Source organism: Musca domestica, unplaced genomic scaffold (assembly GCF_030504385.1).
Source record: "Musca domestica strain aabys unplaced genomic scaffold, Musca_domestica.polishedcontigs.V.1.1 30, whole genome shotgun sequence".
Classification (NCBI taxonomy): domain Eukaryota; kingdom Metazoa; phylum Arthropoda; class Insecta; order Diptera; family Muscidae; genus Musca; species Musca domestica.
The window spans coordinates 6,728,891-6,746,839 of record NW_026712300.1 but is presented as its reverse complement, the minus strand read 5'-3'; the positions used below and the strand labels follow the sequence as shown (position 1 = coordinate 6,746,839).

The 17,949-nt window shown below is 36.2% G+C and overlaps 1 long non-coding RNA gene across 1 annotated transcript; it reads right to left on the bottom strand.

The window, feature by feature from the left end:
• Positions 1-14,065: 14,065 nt before the first annotated feature.
• Positions 14,066-16,231, bottom strand: LOC131803492 (uncharacterized). The gene is made up of 3 exons (XR_009342616.1): positions 15,740-16,231; positions 15,034-15,670; positions 14,066-14,402 (listed from the first exon to the last, which is right to left on the bottom strand). It is a non-coding gene; the product is annotated as an uncharacterized LOC131803492 (long non-coding RNA).
• Positions 16,232-17,949: the final 1,718 nt, after the last annotated feature.

The window sequence follows — 17,949 nt, the reverse complement described above, 5'->3', positions numbered from 1 at the left end:
GATTGGCGCGCTGGCATCTCCTCTACAACTCCCTTGGCGGAGACCGTAGTGAGCGGATCGCCGCTGAGCATTGGTTGTTCTCGGTTTGCTCTAATTTGAAGTAGTTGTAGTTGTAATAGTAGACAGACATGAGACCCTCAGCGGTCACTTAGAACCATTGCGTTCAATTGTCTAGTAGAAACGAAAGCGAAAGCACACGACCTCTGTCGCCACCCCAAATTACATAAAGATAATTTTGATACACATCTCACATCATAATAACTCTGGGGACTTTTGGTATTGAAAATGGGCCATATAGGTCCACGTCTTCGGATAGCTCCCATATAACTGTACCTCCCGATATTGGGTATTTTGATGATTTTAGCTACATTATTTACCGGAATTGTTTCAAATTTGGTATTTAAAGTTTTTAATAGATACTACAGCACAAAACAGAAAATGGGCAATGTAGGTCCACGTCTTCGTATAGCCCCCATGTAACGGTACCCCACGATATTCGGTATTTTGATCATTTTAGCCACATTATTTACCGGAATTGCTTCAATTTTGGTATTTGAAGTTCATAATGGATACTACATCCTACGACAGAAAATAAGCCATGTAGGTCTACGTCTTCGTATAGCCCCCATATAACGGTACCCCCCAATATTCAGTATTTTGATGATTTTAGCGACATTATTTACCGGAATGGTTTCAAATTTGGTATTTGAAGTTCGTAATGAATACTACAGCCTATCACAGAAAATTGTCTGTGCAGAACCACGCCTTCGTATAGCCCCCACATAACGGTACCCCCGATCTTCGGTATTTTCATGATTTTAGCGAACCTATTTACCGGAATTGTTTCAAATTTCGCATTTGAAGTTCGTAATGAATACTACAGCCTATGACAGAAAATTGTCTGTGCAGGTCCACGTCTTCGTATAGCCCCCATATAACGGTACACCCCGATATTCGGTATTTTGATGATTTTGGCGACATTATTTATCGGAATTGTTTCAAATTTCGCATTTGAAGTTCGTGAAGTTCGATATAACAGCCTATGAAAAAAAATTTTCTGTGCAGATCCACGTTTTATAACCACCTTGGTACCTCCCTATATTCGAGGATTTTGACGATTTTATCTACATTGTAAACAGATTTTTTTCAAGTTTCGCATTTGAATATTGTGATATAAGTTGCCTTGTGACAAAAGTTGCCTATGCAGGTCCACGTCGCCATATAGACTCTAATATACAGCTACATTCGGCATTTTTAAGATTTTAGCAGAAATTTTAACGGATTTTATTGTTTTTGAAAATTGCCAAATTTGTACCAAATGGTGAAGGGCATTCAAAGTTCTGCCCGGCCGAACTTTAAGTTTTTTTTTACTTTCTACTTGTTTTTTTTAGATAATTCAAGTTACTTCGGAATGGTGGAGGGTGTAAAAAGTTCGGTCTGGCCGAACCTAGCTGCTTTTAGATTTTTATACCCTCCACCATCGTATGGAGGTTATATTAAGTTTGTCATTTCGTTTGTAACACCTCGAAATATACATTTTAGACCCCACAAAGTATTTACATCCTTGATCAGCATAACATTCTATGTCGATTTAGCGATGTCTGTCCCTCTATCCGCCTGTCTGTTTGTGGAAATCACTCTAGTTTCCAAACGAATTGAAGTAGATTGATAAAGTTTTACTCAAATGTGTGTTATGTAGGACTCTTGGTATAGAAAATGGGCCATGTAGGTTCACATTTTGGTATAGCCCCCATATAACCGTACTTCCCGATATTTGCTATTTTGATGATTGTAGTGACATTATTCACAGGAATTGTTTCAAATTTGGTATTTGTAGTTCGTAATAGATACTACAGCAAAAGATAGTAAATTGTCTGTACAGGATCACGTCTTTGTATAGCCCCCATATAACGGTATCTCCCGATAGTCGGTACTTAGTTGATTTTAGCGCATTATTCGCCGGAATTCTTCCTGTCTGTACAGGTTCACGTCTTTGTAAAGCCCCCATATAACAGTACCTCCCGATATTCGGTACTTTGTAGATTTTAGCTACATTATTCACCTGAATTCTTTCAACTTTGAAGTTCGAAATGGATACTACAGCCTAAGACAAAAAATTGTCTGTGCCGGTCCACACATAACGGTACCTCCCGATATTCGGTATTTTGATGATTTTAGCGACATTATTTACCGAAAATGTTTCAAATTTGGTATTTGAAGTTCGTAATGTATACTACAGCCAAAGACAGAAAATTGTCTGTGCCGGTCCACATCTTCGTATAGCCCCATATAACGGTACCTTCAGATATTAGGTATTTTGTTGATTTTAGCTACTTTATTACCGATTTTTTAAGTTTCGCATTTGAATATTGTAATGGCTTATGACAAATGTTACCTATGCAGGTCCACGTCGTCGTATAGAATCTAATATAACAGCTACAATCGCTATTTTTAATATTTTAGCAGAAATGTTAACGTATTTTATTGTTTTTGAAAATTGTCAAATTCGTTCCAAATGCTGGAGGGCATTCAAAGTTTGGCCTGGCCGAACTTACAGCTTTTTTACTTGGTGCTTTTAAAATATTGTTTACACAATTTTTATGTCCTCCACCTTCACAGGTGGTTCTATAAACTTTGTCATTCCTTTTATTACGTTTTGTTATAGCCGTCATATAACGGTACGTCCCAATATTCGCGCAATTTAATGATTTCGCAACATAAAAATTAGGGTTTTAGCTCTAATGGCGAAATATTGTATGTAAAGGTGCACATATAGCTGTACCGTGAAATATTCGGTATTCTGATATATGCCAAATGTTCCCACGGATTTGTCTAAAAATTTATAATCGGTATTTTGTTAATTTTGGCAACCTTTTCCAACGGATTTGTCTAAAAATTGGTACCTTGCTCGATCAATCACGAATGCTGATTGGCGCGCTGGCATCTCCTCTACAACTCCCTTGGCGGAGACCGTAGTGAGCGGATCGCCGCTGAGCATTGGTTGTTCTCGGTTTGCTCTAATTTGAAGTAGTTGTAGTTGTAATAGTAGACAGACATGAGACCCTCAGCGGTCACTTAGAACCATTGCGTTCAATTGTCTAGTAGAAACGAAAGCGAAAGCACACGACCTCTGTCGCCACCCCAAATTACATAAAGATAATTTTGATACACATCTCACATCATAATAACTCTGGGGAGTTTTGTTGCTCTTGCCGCTATACGAAGCCTTTCCCCCACTCTCCTGAGTTAAACATTGGTCCTTCGAGCCAACATTTGCTATTGTGGATGAAGAAATCACTGGGTTACTCTCATCATCACCAACATATTTGCCTTAGAAACAGAGGAATGTAGGGGAATGTACTTAATTAACACAAGAAGTGTTAATATATGTCGACCAATTGACTTGTTCTTAAACGAAAAGCAAATGTATGATCACCGCGATGTTGGATGACCAGTACAACAAGTAATATTTTTATGCAAAGACGAGAGGTGGACTTTATTTGATATGTAACAAGCGTGCAGAGCAATTGCGATTAGACCAAACCGAAACAATTTAAATATTCACTAAGAAACCGTGGGTAGCTCACTTTAAATGGTAATCTGAATTTACGTACCACGGTTTCTTAGTGAATATTTAAATTGTTTCGGTTTGGTCTAATTAGCTTTCTTTGTACTGATCATCCGTCGTCGCGTTGATCATACAAAAATATTTGGTGCTTTTGCTCGCTTCGTTCATTATTTTCGTTTCTAAATCTCATTTCAAATGTTGAACCCTTTGTGAGAATAGTAAGTGTCCCCCTCGTTGTTGCCCTACTCCCTCGCCTTAGCAGAAGAAGAATATGCAAAACCACATTTGCTATTACAGCACACATACATATTTCATCACTTTCGGCAGCTTGGTTTATTTGTTTTTGAATTCCACACCAACCAAATTGTGCTGTAATTCTAACTCCAACATTTCTTTTCCCCTCTAAAGGCTGAGCCCTGTAATGAGTATTTGTTGTTCTACTCTTGGAAAAACAAAACACTTGTTATAACAGTCGTTGGTTATTTTGTGGTTCTCACTTTGTTGTTAATCACCTTCATTTTTCTAATCGTCGATCGATACTCATTTTAGCATTTGCATTGCAAAACATTACAACAACATTAGCCATCATTCCCGGCGCACTTTTTAAGCGTCGGTTTGATATTCAGTAAAAATAACAACAAAGTGTTTTGATCTCCGACATTCACCTTTGGATTTTATGTGGCGTCGCTTGTTGTGCGGGTGCATAGCTGCTTACGCATAGTCATTTATCTGCCGACGTCGCTTCTGTTTTATTCCTCTTTGTGCGATATCCGTTGTTGGATCGGTACAGTGGGGTAAAACATTAAAAATTGTCAATTTTTGCAATTTATTTTAGAAATCATTTTTTGTTAATTTTGTAGCATATTTGGACTTGTAGTAGGGTGTTTGGGATTTTTTGGACAAATTAACACTAAGTCGGCAGTCTTTGCAGAAATATTTAGCAACATATTTCGGTGAAAATTAATCGTTTTTATCCAGTTTGGCAAAAATTTAAATATTAAATATCGTTTGCTTCATCAATTGAAAATCTACTTTGGGTTTTTGGAATTTTTTGACAAATTCACCCTACCTTCGGCATTCTTTGCACATATTCGAGAAACATATATTAGCTGAAAATATTCTTTTTGTGGCAATTCTTGTGATTGTTTGGGCAATTTATTAATAGTTTTTGGTACTGTGTGATTCTCCGAAGTGTGTGGGTATTTTTTGGAAGAATACATTCTACTTTCGGCATAAACTTTAAAAGATTACCAACTTTAGCTTCAAATATTTTGTAAAAATACTCAATTTTGCAAGACTTTTGGTAAATACTTGTACAAAGATAGTACTGAAAACTGTAGATACATTTTGGAAAATACCCTTCATTTGGCATTAGCATTTCATTTATTTTCTTAATTTTTTGATATTGGAGCAGTTTTAGTAATATTTGTCACATAGGAAAAGATTTTCTGAATTTCTCTCCTATTGAGCCCTGCTATATCTTCAATATTTATAATCTTTTGAAATATTTGGAGGTTTTTCTTTGCTCTGCATACCGTTTATATTGTTTTTGTTATAAATTTTCTTGCTTGTCGATCACTCCTCTCACACGTTTTACAAGAGTCGCTGACATTGTTCTGAGGAGTGTAGGATATTTCGAACAAATTGATGCCACACAGTTCACTATTTACAGCCTTGAAATCTGTCTTTCCGAAATTCGAGAATTATAGGAAAAGGAACACTTATACTGAGTGTAAAACCTACCTTACGGCATCCCAGACTGCACAGATTGATAATATTGATGTCTTTGAGGATAAATACAATAATGCATTTATTGCTTATTATTGGTGTTTGACCACCATAAACAAGCACCTTGATCGCCTCAAATCTCCAAACAATGATCATTGTTCTTCTGTTGTGGCTCCTCATTATTCACCTGCTTCCAGTTCTAATGTGCAAAACAGAACTACAGCTGACGTCTCTAATAGAATAACACCTTCCGAGCTGCTTTTGGGCAGTCTCATCGAACCGGTTTCTGTGCAGTCTGCTTCTCCTCCCGTTAATACTTCCTCCAAATCTCCCACTAATATGTGCTCTAATTCAACCTTCGATAGTCATTGTCCCGTAGTGCCACATATTGACGTCGGAGTCTTCGCTGGCGATTTTGTATATTGGCCAACTTTTCGAGACTTATTCGCCACCCTGTTCGTTAGTAATTCAGGCCTTTAAAAATAGAACATCTCTGCAATCTTAAGCAGAAGACTACCGGTGAGGCTCGCGAAATTATTTGCAGATTGCCGCTCACAAATGGTAATTTCTCCTTAGCGTGGAAAGCTTTGTCGGATGCGTATGATAATAAGCGCATTGTGGTGAATAGTCACATAAAAAGTTTGTTTGATATTCCACTTTTAAAGTTTGAAACTTGTTCGGGATTGAAAACTATCCAACGTGGCGTAAATAGTTGCCTTGCTGCAATGGCCGTCTATGACGTCGCCACGGATCAGTGGAATCCAATAAATGTATTTATTTGTTTGCAGCGACTGCCAAAATTAACTTTAACACTGTGGAAGCAAAGTATCAAAAATAAGTCGTTGTTGCCTTCCTGGCCAGACTAAGATGCTTTCCTCACTGAAAGAATACAAACTTTGCAATGTATTCAACATATGCGTAGAAATCTGCCCACAAATATTGTTTCTCATAGTTTCTTGCCTAAATCGTTGCCAAAGAGTGTTTCACCTCATCGCTACTCAACTAGGTCTTTAGCATCCAAGCATGCTCGTACACCTAGTTCAACCATTAACAAGTCATTGGTGATGAGCTCAAATATGTTTCTCCTTCTCCTTGGTCTTCCAATTTACGTCAAAACATTTATTGCCCAATTTGTCCTAACCAAAGTCATATTCTCCGACTTTGCCCACAGTTTAAAAAACTTTCGTTCGAGGACAAAATCTTAATTGTGAAAAAGAATGAACGTTGTATCAACTGTCTCTCATGTGGCCATGTAGTTAAAAACTGTCATAGCACAAATAGTTGCAAATCTTGTTAACAAAGGCATCACAGCCTTCTCCACCGACCACAAAATTGTAAAGTTATTGCAGCATCAAGCTCAAAACCATCTTTGGTTTCCACCAGTTGCAAAAGTCGAAAATCTTCGCTGTTCTGCAAGTCTGCCCAAAATCTCGTATTGAATTCTAAGAACGTACCTCCGGCCTTTACCAAAGTCAAAAGTCGAGGTTCAAAGTCCCCACCGGCTTTTACGAAGGTCAAAGTAGAGGTCCAAAGTTCTCTAAAACGCACCCATATTTCGGTGAAAATTAATCGTTTTTATCCAGTTTGGCAAAAATTTAAATATTAAATATCGTTTGCTTCATCAATTGAAAATCTACTTTGGGTTTTTGGAATTTTTTGACAAATTCACCCTACCTTCGGCATTCTTTGCACATATTCGAGAAACATATATTAGCTGAAAATATTCTTTTTGTGGCAATTCTTGTGATTGTTTGGGCAATTTATTAATAGTTTTTGGTACTGTGTGATTCTCCGAAGTGTGTGGGTATTTTTTGGAAGAATACATTCTACTTTCGGCATAAACTTTAAAAGATTACCAACTTTAGCTTCAAATATTTTGTAAAAATACTCAATTTTGCAAGACTTTTGGTAAATACTTGTACAAAGATAGTACTGAAAACTGTAGATACATTTTGGAAAATACCCTTCATTTGGCATTAGCATTTCATTTATTTTCTTAATTTTTGATATTGGAGCAGTTTTAGTAATATTTGTCACATAGGAAAAGATTTTCTGAATTTCTCTCCTATTGAGCCCTGCTATATCTTCAATATTTATAATCTTTTGAAATATTTGGAGGTTTTTCTTTGCTCTGCATACCGTTTATATTGTTTTTGTTATAAATTTTCTTGCTTGTCGATCACTCCTCTCACACGTTTTACAAGAGTCGCTGACATTGTTCTGAGGAGTGTAGGATATTTCGAACAAATTGATGCCACACAGTTCACTATTTACAGCCTTGAAATCTGTCTTTCCGAAATTCGAGAATTATAGGAAAAGGAACACTTATACTGAGTGTAAAACCTACCTTACGGCATCCCAGACTGCACAGATTGATAATATTGATGTCTTTGAGGATAAATACAATAATGCATTTATTGCTTATTATTGGTGTTTGACCACCATAAACAAGCACCTTGATCGCCTCAAATCTCCAAACAATGATCATTGTTCTTCTGTTGTGGCTCCTCATTATTCACCTGCTTCCAGTTCTAATGTGCAAAACAGAACTACAGCTGACGTCTCTAATAGAATAACACCTTCCGAGCTGCTTTTGGGCAGTCTCATCGAACCGGTTTCTGTGCAGTCTGCTTCTCCTCCCGTTAATACTTCCTCCAAATCTCCCACTAATATGTGCTCTAATTCAACCTTCGATAGTCATTGTCCCGTAGTGCCACATATTGACGTCGGAGTCTTCGCTGGCGATTTTGTATATTGGCCAACTTTTCGAGACTTATTCGCCACCCTGTTCGTTAGTAATTCAGGCCTTTAAAAATAGAACATCTCTGCAATCTTAAGCAGAAGACTACCGGTGAGGCTCGCGAAATTATTTGCAGATTGCCGCTCACAAATGGTAATTTCTCCTTAGCGTGGAAAGCTTTGTCGGATGCGTATGATAATAAGCGCATTGTGGTGAATAGTCACATAAAAAGTTTGTTTGATATTCCACTTTTAAAGTTTGAAACTTGTTCGGGATTGAAAACTATCCAACGTGGCGTAAATAGTTGCCTTGCTGCAATGGCCGTCTATGACGTCGCCACGGATCAGTGGAATCCAATAAATGTATTTATTTGTTTGCAGCGACTGCCAAAATTAACTTTAACACTGTGGAAGCAAAGTATCAAAAATAAGTCGTTGTTGCCTTCCTGGCCAGACTAAGATGCTTTCCTCACTGAAAGAATACAAACTTTGCAATGTATTCAACATATGCGTAGAAATCTGCCCACAAATATTGTTTCTCATAGTTTCTTGCCTAAATCGTTGCCAAAGAGTGTTTCACCTCATCGCTACTCAACTAGGTCTTTAGCATCCAAGCATGCTCGTACACCTAGTTCAACCATTAACAAGTCATTGGTGATGAGCTCAAATATGTTTCTCCTTCTCCTTGGTCTTCCAATTTACGTCAAAACATTTATTGCCCAATTTGTCCTAACCAAAGTCATATTCTCCGACTTTGCCCACAGTTTAAAAAACTTTCGTTCGAGGACAAAATCTTAATTGTGAAAAAGAATGAACGTTGTATCAACTGTCTCTCATGTGGCCATGTAGTTAAAAACTGTCATAGCACAAATAGTTGCAAATCTTGTTAACAAAGGCATCACAGCCTTCTCCACCGACCACAAAATTGTAAAGTTATTGCAGCATCAAGCTCAAAACCATCTTTGGTTTCCACCAGTTGCAAAAGTCGAAAATCTTCGCTGTTCTGCAAGTCTGCCCAAAATCTCGTATTGAATTCTAAGAACGTACCTCCGGCCTTTACCAAAGTCAAAAGTCGAGGTTCAAAGTCCCCACCGGCTTTTACGAAGGTCAAAGTAGAGGTCCAAAGTTCTCTAAAACGCACCCACTCTCTACAAAAAATAAATCGAATAGCCAGTCTCCCAACACCATTGAAGATTATGTGCTTCTGGGAACTGCAATAGTCAACATCGTTCATGATGGTAAATCTTTTACAACTCGAGCAATTGTAGACCCTTCTTCTAAGGCATCTATTATAAGTAAGAAACCTAAAAATACACTTGGTATTTCAACTTTTTCTTTGACAAACAAATCTAAATCTGTTCACTTCAGTTGCCTCCCCCTAAAAACGCATCTAGAATTGTGGAAACAGAAGAGTTAGTGTTGCCTAAGGTAAAAGGAAAGTTGTTCTCGCCACCATCTTTTTGTAATTTAAAGACTCGAGTTCCTGATCTTGAATTAGCGGATTCTTTCGATGACAGCCCAATAGATTTGCTACTTGGCGCTGACCTATACCCTAAAATTCTACAAGCTGAACCTCCAAAAATTGTTTTGGATTCTTTGCTGGCCCAAAAATTTATTTTCGGGTATATCCTCACCGCTTCAATAACTCCCTCGAATGTAACATAATCTCCCTCCAAACATTAAAATCGACCAATTTAGAAAAAAAATCGTATCATAACCGAAATTTGCTGAAAACATGAATTAATTGCGCTAAACATTTAAATTGTAGACCGAATCTATCGGTAATTCGTCTATGATAAAATTCGAAAACCTGCAACTATAGATCATTTAGGAATCTGAATTCCTTCCTAATTTATGATAACTTTATATAGATTGCTAGACTCGTAGTTCTAGCAAGGGGCCCGGAATGTATAAGTTCGATACATTATATTACATTAGAAACGAAAACGAAAGCATTCGGGCTCTGTCGCCACCCCAAATTAGACCAAGGTAATTTTGATTGTTGTCGAAAAGAAAGAACTAATAAAGCATAAATTATATTAAGAATTAATACTAATTTATCTTTGTTTTATTTCTTTATTTGCACACCACACCCGCGAATCACCCGCACCACATCTCTCACCTACACATCTCACATCATAATAACTCCGGGGAGTTTTGTTGCTCTTGCCGCTATACGAAGCCTCTCCCACACTCCCCTGAGTTAAACAGTACTTGTGGGCCGTAATGGGTTCTAGCTCCTGTGGAAAATATTGAATATATAGGTCAACATTGTTGTACAACCCCCATATAAGGGTACCGATGGTATTCGAAAGATTTTTTTTAACCCTAGAGAGATAACCCTATTGGAAGCTACGGAAAAGATAACCATATGTCTGTGGGACGTATCATAGTTTTTCTTTACGGTGACAACATTTTGGGAACCATTTTTTACATTTTTTGTACTTACATAGGTTCTTTATATATTTCTTTATTATTTAAATGCGTTATTGACGAAACTTTTTTTATTAGGTAACAAAAAATCACATTTTCAGTATTCTTATAAAATAAACAAAAAAATTCAAGTATTTTCCAAAAGGAACTGCCGTTTTCTTAAAAACTAAAATTAACACATTTCTTTCGCTTTTTAAGCTTATTTAGATATAACATTTATGATAAATAAAAAAATATATTAAGTATGGTCACATTAGGTACAAGTTTTGCACACTTCATTTTTATGTTCCCCGCATATAGATTTAGAACATTTTACACACACCATTTTAGACATACGCCTCATTTTGGAGGGGCAATAGTAACAGTATCTTTTTTTCTTTCGTTCAGGTTCTTCTCTGTTTTCATTATTGTCTCTTTCAACCTGTTGAGGCAATGCATTTTTTATATTTCGCTTCAAAGCGTTACTCAAACTAGGAGCCTCCAAGCGCTTTTCCATCCATGGCGATGTCAACGAACTGGATAAAGTTTTCATATAATTTTTTCAACTAGACGGTTTTTGGTTTCGAGATTGTAGGTTGTGGCAATAAATAATGTATGAATTTACAAAAGCTATGTTGAGCATTCCGTAAAATATTGCCATAGGCCAACGGTTAGTTTTCCTTGAGCACGACATTATTGAACACATTTGGTCGAGCGTGTCGACTCCTCCTTTTGTTTGGTTATAATACAAAATCATGTCTGGCTTACCACTTCTTTCATCGATAGTGCCTTTTTCATTACAGGATGAGAGCATGAACACCATTTTAGAAGGCTTTGGTTTATAGGACAAAAGCGTTAAAGGTCCATCATAACAAAATCTGGCAGTTCCAACCTCTCGCGATCGTGCATTTTTCATTAATTCCGGAATTTCACGTTTATTGGACCTTATAGCTCCCACCAAAGTCAATTTGTACGGCTCTTTTAACAAGTTCTTTGCCAGTGGAACTGACGTAAACCAGTTGTCACAAGTAATATTGCGAGAAGTCCCATGTATTGGTTTGGATAATTCCTTCACGTAATATTCCCCCAGAGGGACGTTGTTGGTATTACTCGATTTGCCTAGGTATGGAATGGCATTGAACATATACTTTGTGGCACTGTCGCAAATCATTACAATTTTGATCCCATATTTGTTTGGTTTATTGGGAATGTAAATCTTAAATGGATATCGGCCATGAAAACCCAGCAACTGCTCGTCAATTGTGGTATGCGACCCCGGTGTGTAACTGGTTTGGCATTGTTCAATGAACATATCCCACTCTATTCTGACAGGCAAAAACCGGTCAGTAGGTTGAAGAGAAGCTCGCAATGCTTTGTCATCCATTCGCAGGCATCGAATCAAAAATTTAAACCTTTCGCGACTCATAGCCGAAGTATATAGCGTTCCACTGTAGGTATTATCAAATATTTCATCGGTTGGTTATCTTTTAACGCAGCTGTCAAAGTAAGAATTCCAATCGGAGCACGGAGTTCGTGTTCACATGTATCCCTATAAGTTGCTTTCGTCATTTCATCTTTACGTTTCAGGGATATTTCCACATTTGTCCATTTTACAATTTGCTGAATTATTTCGTCTTAAAAAATGCATTAAAGCAGGAAAGGGGCTCAAGCAATGATTTACATTGTCTAGTAGGACCTCTTGCCGTTAGAACAATGTTGGATGAAGAAACTCTGCCAGTGTTTTTCCCTTTCGACGTTGTCCAACAGTACTTACTTTTGCTTCTAATAGTAGGTTCAGAAAACGTAAGAATACGACTATCTGAAGAAGAAACAGAATTGTAAGATCCTGTAAATTGGTCCTCCAATAAAGCTGTGTTGATATCAGGATCTTCACTGGCGATTTCCTCATCTTCGACATCGCTCTGAACATCATCTTCAAATAATTCATCTCCTGTTTCACTGCCATCAGATGATTCCGAATCATCCGATAAACCCTGCAAATACGCATTTATTTCTGTGTCATTTAACCTTCTATTTCGGGCCATTATTCTTGGTTTAACTAATGAAAAAACGAAATCACGATCAAATCAAATTTATTCAAATTGAGTATAAAAGTCACACAAAAGCTAACCATACGTCTAACGATGGGATCGCCAAAACTCAAAGAGTATCGAACTTACCACGACAAAATAACCACCACCGGCAAGCTACTGTAGACGACTGAAAAAAACAAAAACAGCAACGTGTTGCAAAAACATTCGAGAGGGAGAGCGAAAAATAAAAATGGCATACGTCTCTCAGACGTAGGTTATCTTACTAGGGTTAATGATTTTCACAACATATTTCCGAAAATTCGTCTAAAAATTCCAGCTCTAGTTCCACATATAGCGGTACCTTTAAATATTCGGTATATTAAAGATATATGCCAGATTTTCCCACGGATTTGTCTAAAAATTTATAATCGGAATTTTATTATTTTTGGTAACCTTTTCCCATGGATTTGTCTAAAAATCGGTACTTGTGGGTCATAATTGGTTGTAGCTCCTGTGGAAAATATTGTATATATAGGTCAACGTAGTTGTACAGCCCCATATGATGATGATGATTTTTGCCACATATCCCACGGATGTCGCTAACTGATTGTATGTGTAGCTCGTGATTCTAGCTCTGGTGGTGGGACATTGAATATTTAGGTCTACGCTTTGATATGGCGCATATTTCACGATACCCACGGATATTCGGTATTTTGATAACTCTAGTCACGTTTACCCACGAAATTGTTTCGAACTTGGTAATTAAGAAGAGAAGACAAAACCAGAAATATATATATATATATATATATATATATATATATATATATATATATATATATATATATATATATATGTGTGTATGGGAAGAGAGAGAGTCCACGTATAGAATTTAGAGGTGTTTAAAAACACTTAAGAAGATTACGAGTTAACACAGTCTCTAGCGGCGTTACGAAATAAGTCCCCAAACTGAAAAGGAAATAAGTCCCCAAAATTGTACACACAAAACAACAACACCTAAAATTTCAGTTTTTGGGGATTTATTTGTTGTGGCACTCTGTTATACATGCACATTCTCAAAACGACAGGTCGATATCGTTTAAGTATACCTAGATGACAGTGGTATCGATCTATTTATGTTTGCTCCGGCTCTTCTCAGTCGGCACTCTCAGTGGTGTGCATAACAGAGACAACAAAAAATTGAGTTATTAACATAAAATAAAATTCAAAAAAAATTGAAATTGTTGTTGCGTTATATTCAAGACAGTGCTGTTTTCTGGTATCCAGGTGTTAATGGATACCTTCATCGCCCACCCTATGGATTCCGACATGAATCCCCTTTTTGGGCTCCCACTATGGTGAGTTACCCCTAAAACCTATATTGACTTCATCCTTATTTTACATTATCCCCTTTGATAATTTACTAAAACATATTATAATATTTAATTGCTTTCATTTTCCCATTTAATACATTCTTTTAAGTTTTATTCCATTAATTCAAAGAAAAACAAGTCTTAGACTTACTTAAATCTAACGTATAATACAAATGAATTTAAAACGATGATCAGAATTAAGGAAAGTTCATACAAAATTTGAATTAAATTTGTATGTTCATCCCAATTGTAGTGCCACTGTGCACTAAATTATTTTATAAAGGACGTATCTATAACCTATCGAGCTCAATGGGTCTATCCTGAAATATTCACACTAAATTTGGTCGCGAATGGGGATCAACATTTAACAGAAAATATTCAAAAAGAAAAAAAACGTATATATAAATAATATATAAAATAGGCTTAAATTAAATTTATAAAAAGGAATAGAAGAAAATATTGAATTGAGTATTTTTTTTTTTAAATTTGTATATGTATGTATACATACATACTCAAGTACATACATATATACATATAGGTTGATGGAGCCAACTTCAACTTCATATGGCCTGAATTTACACATTAATATACATTACATACGTATATATGTAGGTATGCACCATGTATATATGTATCGGTATATATATTAAATACTGTATATTATATAATATATTGAATAATTAGTATGTAATATATCCTCATATTAACATACATCTTATAGATGTATATATATATATATATATATATATATATATATATATATATATATATATATATATATACATATATATATATATATATATATATATATATATATATATATATATATATCTATAAGATGTATGTTAATATGAGGATATATTACATACTAATTATTCAATATATTATATAATATACAGTATTTAATATATATAATATATTAATATATATATATATATATATATATATATATATATATATATATATATATATATATATATATATATATATATATATATATATATATATATATATATATATATATATATATATATATATATATATGTATAATATATATATATATATATATATATATGTATATATATTATATATATATTAGATATTATTGATCAGAAAATTAAATAAAATTTTAGCATTAAATAATAAAGGTTGCAGTAAAAAAAAGAAAAAAAAAGTAGATTACATTAATTTTGATTGAATTTGTTGACTTTTAAATTGACACATGATGATGTAATGGAATTTGGACGAACTGGATTATTTCGAGTGTAAAAATTGAAAATACATATTGGTGGCGTATGGAGTATTTTGGTATAGACCAGAAATGTCTAACTGTACTCGGCTGACCGTCGAGGAAAAGTTGTAAAAATATGTGGTCCCTAACCTCCCCGTCTGGGACTGGTTGGATAGGGTAACAGATGACACAAAAGATGGACGCAGACTGTCTCTTTACTTACAGTTGTACGTAACTCAAAACATTACCGGGAGCTTGATGCATCTGCTTGCTATGTCCAGCAGGATGTACTTGCGCTGTGGACGACGATGGAGTTGGTGGTGGTTGATTTGCTAAATGGTCCACAAAGGTGTTCAATTTTGATATTCCTTAATGCACAATACACAAATTTACTGCTGCTTCCGTGTGGCTAAATGACATCCACAATTGATAGCCGGCATCAACAAGTTGTGATTTGAATTGGGTTTGATTCACTACTCAGAAATTTGAATGAAATTCCGCTATGAATGAGGGCACGTGGTTGCCAAAAACTACACACTGAGGTGCTCACGCGGTTGGGTACCGTTAAAAATACCGCTATTGCAAATTTCTGGAAAAAACCACAATTATGTATAAGCTGCCTGCTTTATAGGAATTTGCAGCTAAATATGAAACTCACCCAGAAAGAGCTCAATAACCAGCCAAATAAAATAATACTCCAACTGGTGTATTAATTAAAATTCCAATTGAGGCTGTACCTTTTCACTTCACTACTATTAATTTAGTTACTTTACACAACTGCAAATTTATTGGCCTGTACGTCTTACTTTTTCACTTTGCACTTTTGAAATGACGCCAAAATTGCAATCAATGCAAAAAGAGAAAGAAGTAAGGGCACCTTAGTCCGATAAAAAGCTTGCAAGGAATCGACTAATCGATATCATAATCGATCATTGCCTGATGACAGGTGGTCTATGGTATGTTTACACGAGGGTGACATAACAAACCCGAACACGTTGGTGGAGGCCTGCCGAAAGCATACTGATTTGGGAAGTCAACCGAAGAATAAGAGAAGTGGGGAAGAACCGCGACCCTGATAAATCAAAACAAAAGCCGGGCGAAACTATTTCGTCGGTACCATATGCTGCAAATCTTTCGAATGATAGACCCCTAATTTCTTTCCCTGGAGGTCTTCTATTTCGTATAGTGAGGTGCCTATCTTCCGAACAACTCTGCACTTCATAAACTTCCGACACAACTTCGAATTAAGATGGCGGGATGCGTCACTCAAAATGAAGTTCCGTCTCAGTATTTCCTGCCCCGGTTTGAAATTAACTTCTCGTGATCGTGTGTTGTAGCGTGTGGCAGATTTTTCAAAAACATCGTGCAGTTTATTTTTAATCCTATCTCGAACCAATTGTAAAATGTCGTGTTTCGTGACAATATCAACTGTACCGTCTTCCAAAATCCCAAGTTTGTGTGCCAAATCGTATTCACGCGTGTGTTATCATGTGTGTTCCAAATAGTGAAAAATATGGCGTAAATCCGGTTGATGTGTGCAATGTGGATCTTAAAGAACATTCGATTGCAGAAAGATATTTGTCCCAATCCTTTTGATCCCTCGAAACGTACGATCTGATCACCGCGATAATTGTCCGATTAACCCTCTCGGAAGCATTCGCTTGGGGAGAGTACACCGCATTTCGGATCTGTTTGCAACCATATTTCTCTAAAAATGAAGTGAACTCAAAAGATACAAATTGTTTGTCATTATCAGAATGGACTAATTGTGGCACACCAAATTTGTGAAAAACTTCAGACTCTAAAAATTTAATGACATTTTTCGAATTTGCTTTGGCCATTGGTTTCAAAAGAACAAATTTCGTCAAGTGGTCTAACACGATGAAAATAAATGTGTTGCCTAACCTCGATCGTGGAAATGGACCAATAAAGTCAATAAAAATCTTTTGCCATGGCCTGTCTGTAACGGTTTCATTGCCCATTTTGGCTCTCAAGATTTTATTTGGAGCTTTTGTCTCCTTACAAACAATACAACGATTTACAAAGTCTCGTACTTGTCTTGCCATCTTAGGCCAATAAAAATATTGTCTAAGTGCAGCTATAGTTCTACCAATACCACAATGACATTTTACTATAGACTTATGTGCATTCTCAATAAGTGATTCGGTTAAACCGGTAGGAACCCAAATTTTCCAAGTGAAATTCTCGTGAACTGAATTACCGTCCGACGGGAGAGTTTTCTTGTAAACAAAAGAATCGACAATTTTTAAATCGGGAAGTTTATCCTCGTTCTCGCGTATTACTTCAATCAACTGTGTATACTCCTCACATTTAAATTCATCAGATTCTAAATCAATTAATGGCTTTTCGGAAATGAACATATTTATTTCATCCATATGTAAACGAGATAATGTGTCGGCGACAACATTTTGCGATCCTTTACGATGCTGAATATCAAAATTGAAAGCTTGGAGCTTCAGACTCCATCTAGCCAAACGACCACTGAGATCCTTCTGTCCCATAAGCCATTTTAAAGCACTGTGATCCGTAACAACAGTAAAAGGCATTAGTTCTATAAACGGGCGTAATTTCTTAATGGCACTGATAACCGCTAAACATTCACGTTCAGTGACACTACAATTTTGTTCAGCCTTCCATAACTGTGCGGAATGAAAAGCTATGGGACGTTCCAGACCTTCAGCGTCTAATTGGTACAAGACTGCACCAATGCCTAGATTGGAAGCATCGCACTGAACATAAAATCTCTTATCGAAAACGGGATGACTTAAAACGGGACTAGTAGTCAAAGCTACTTTCAATTTATTAAATGACTCAATCGCTTGTCCATCGAAACAAAAAGGTTTTCCT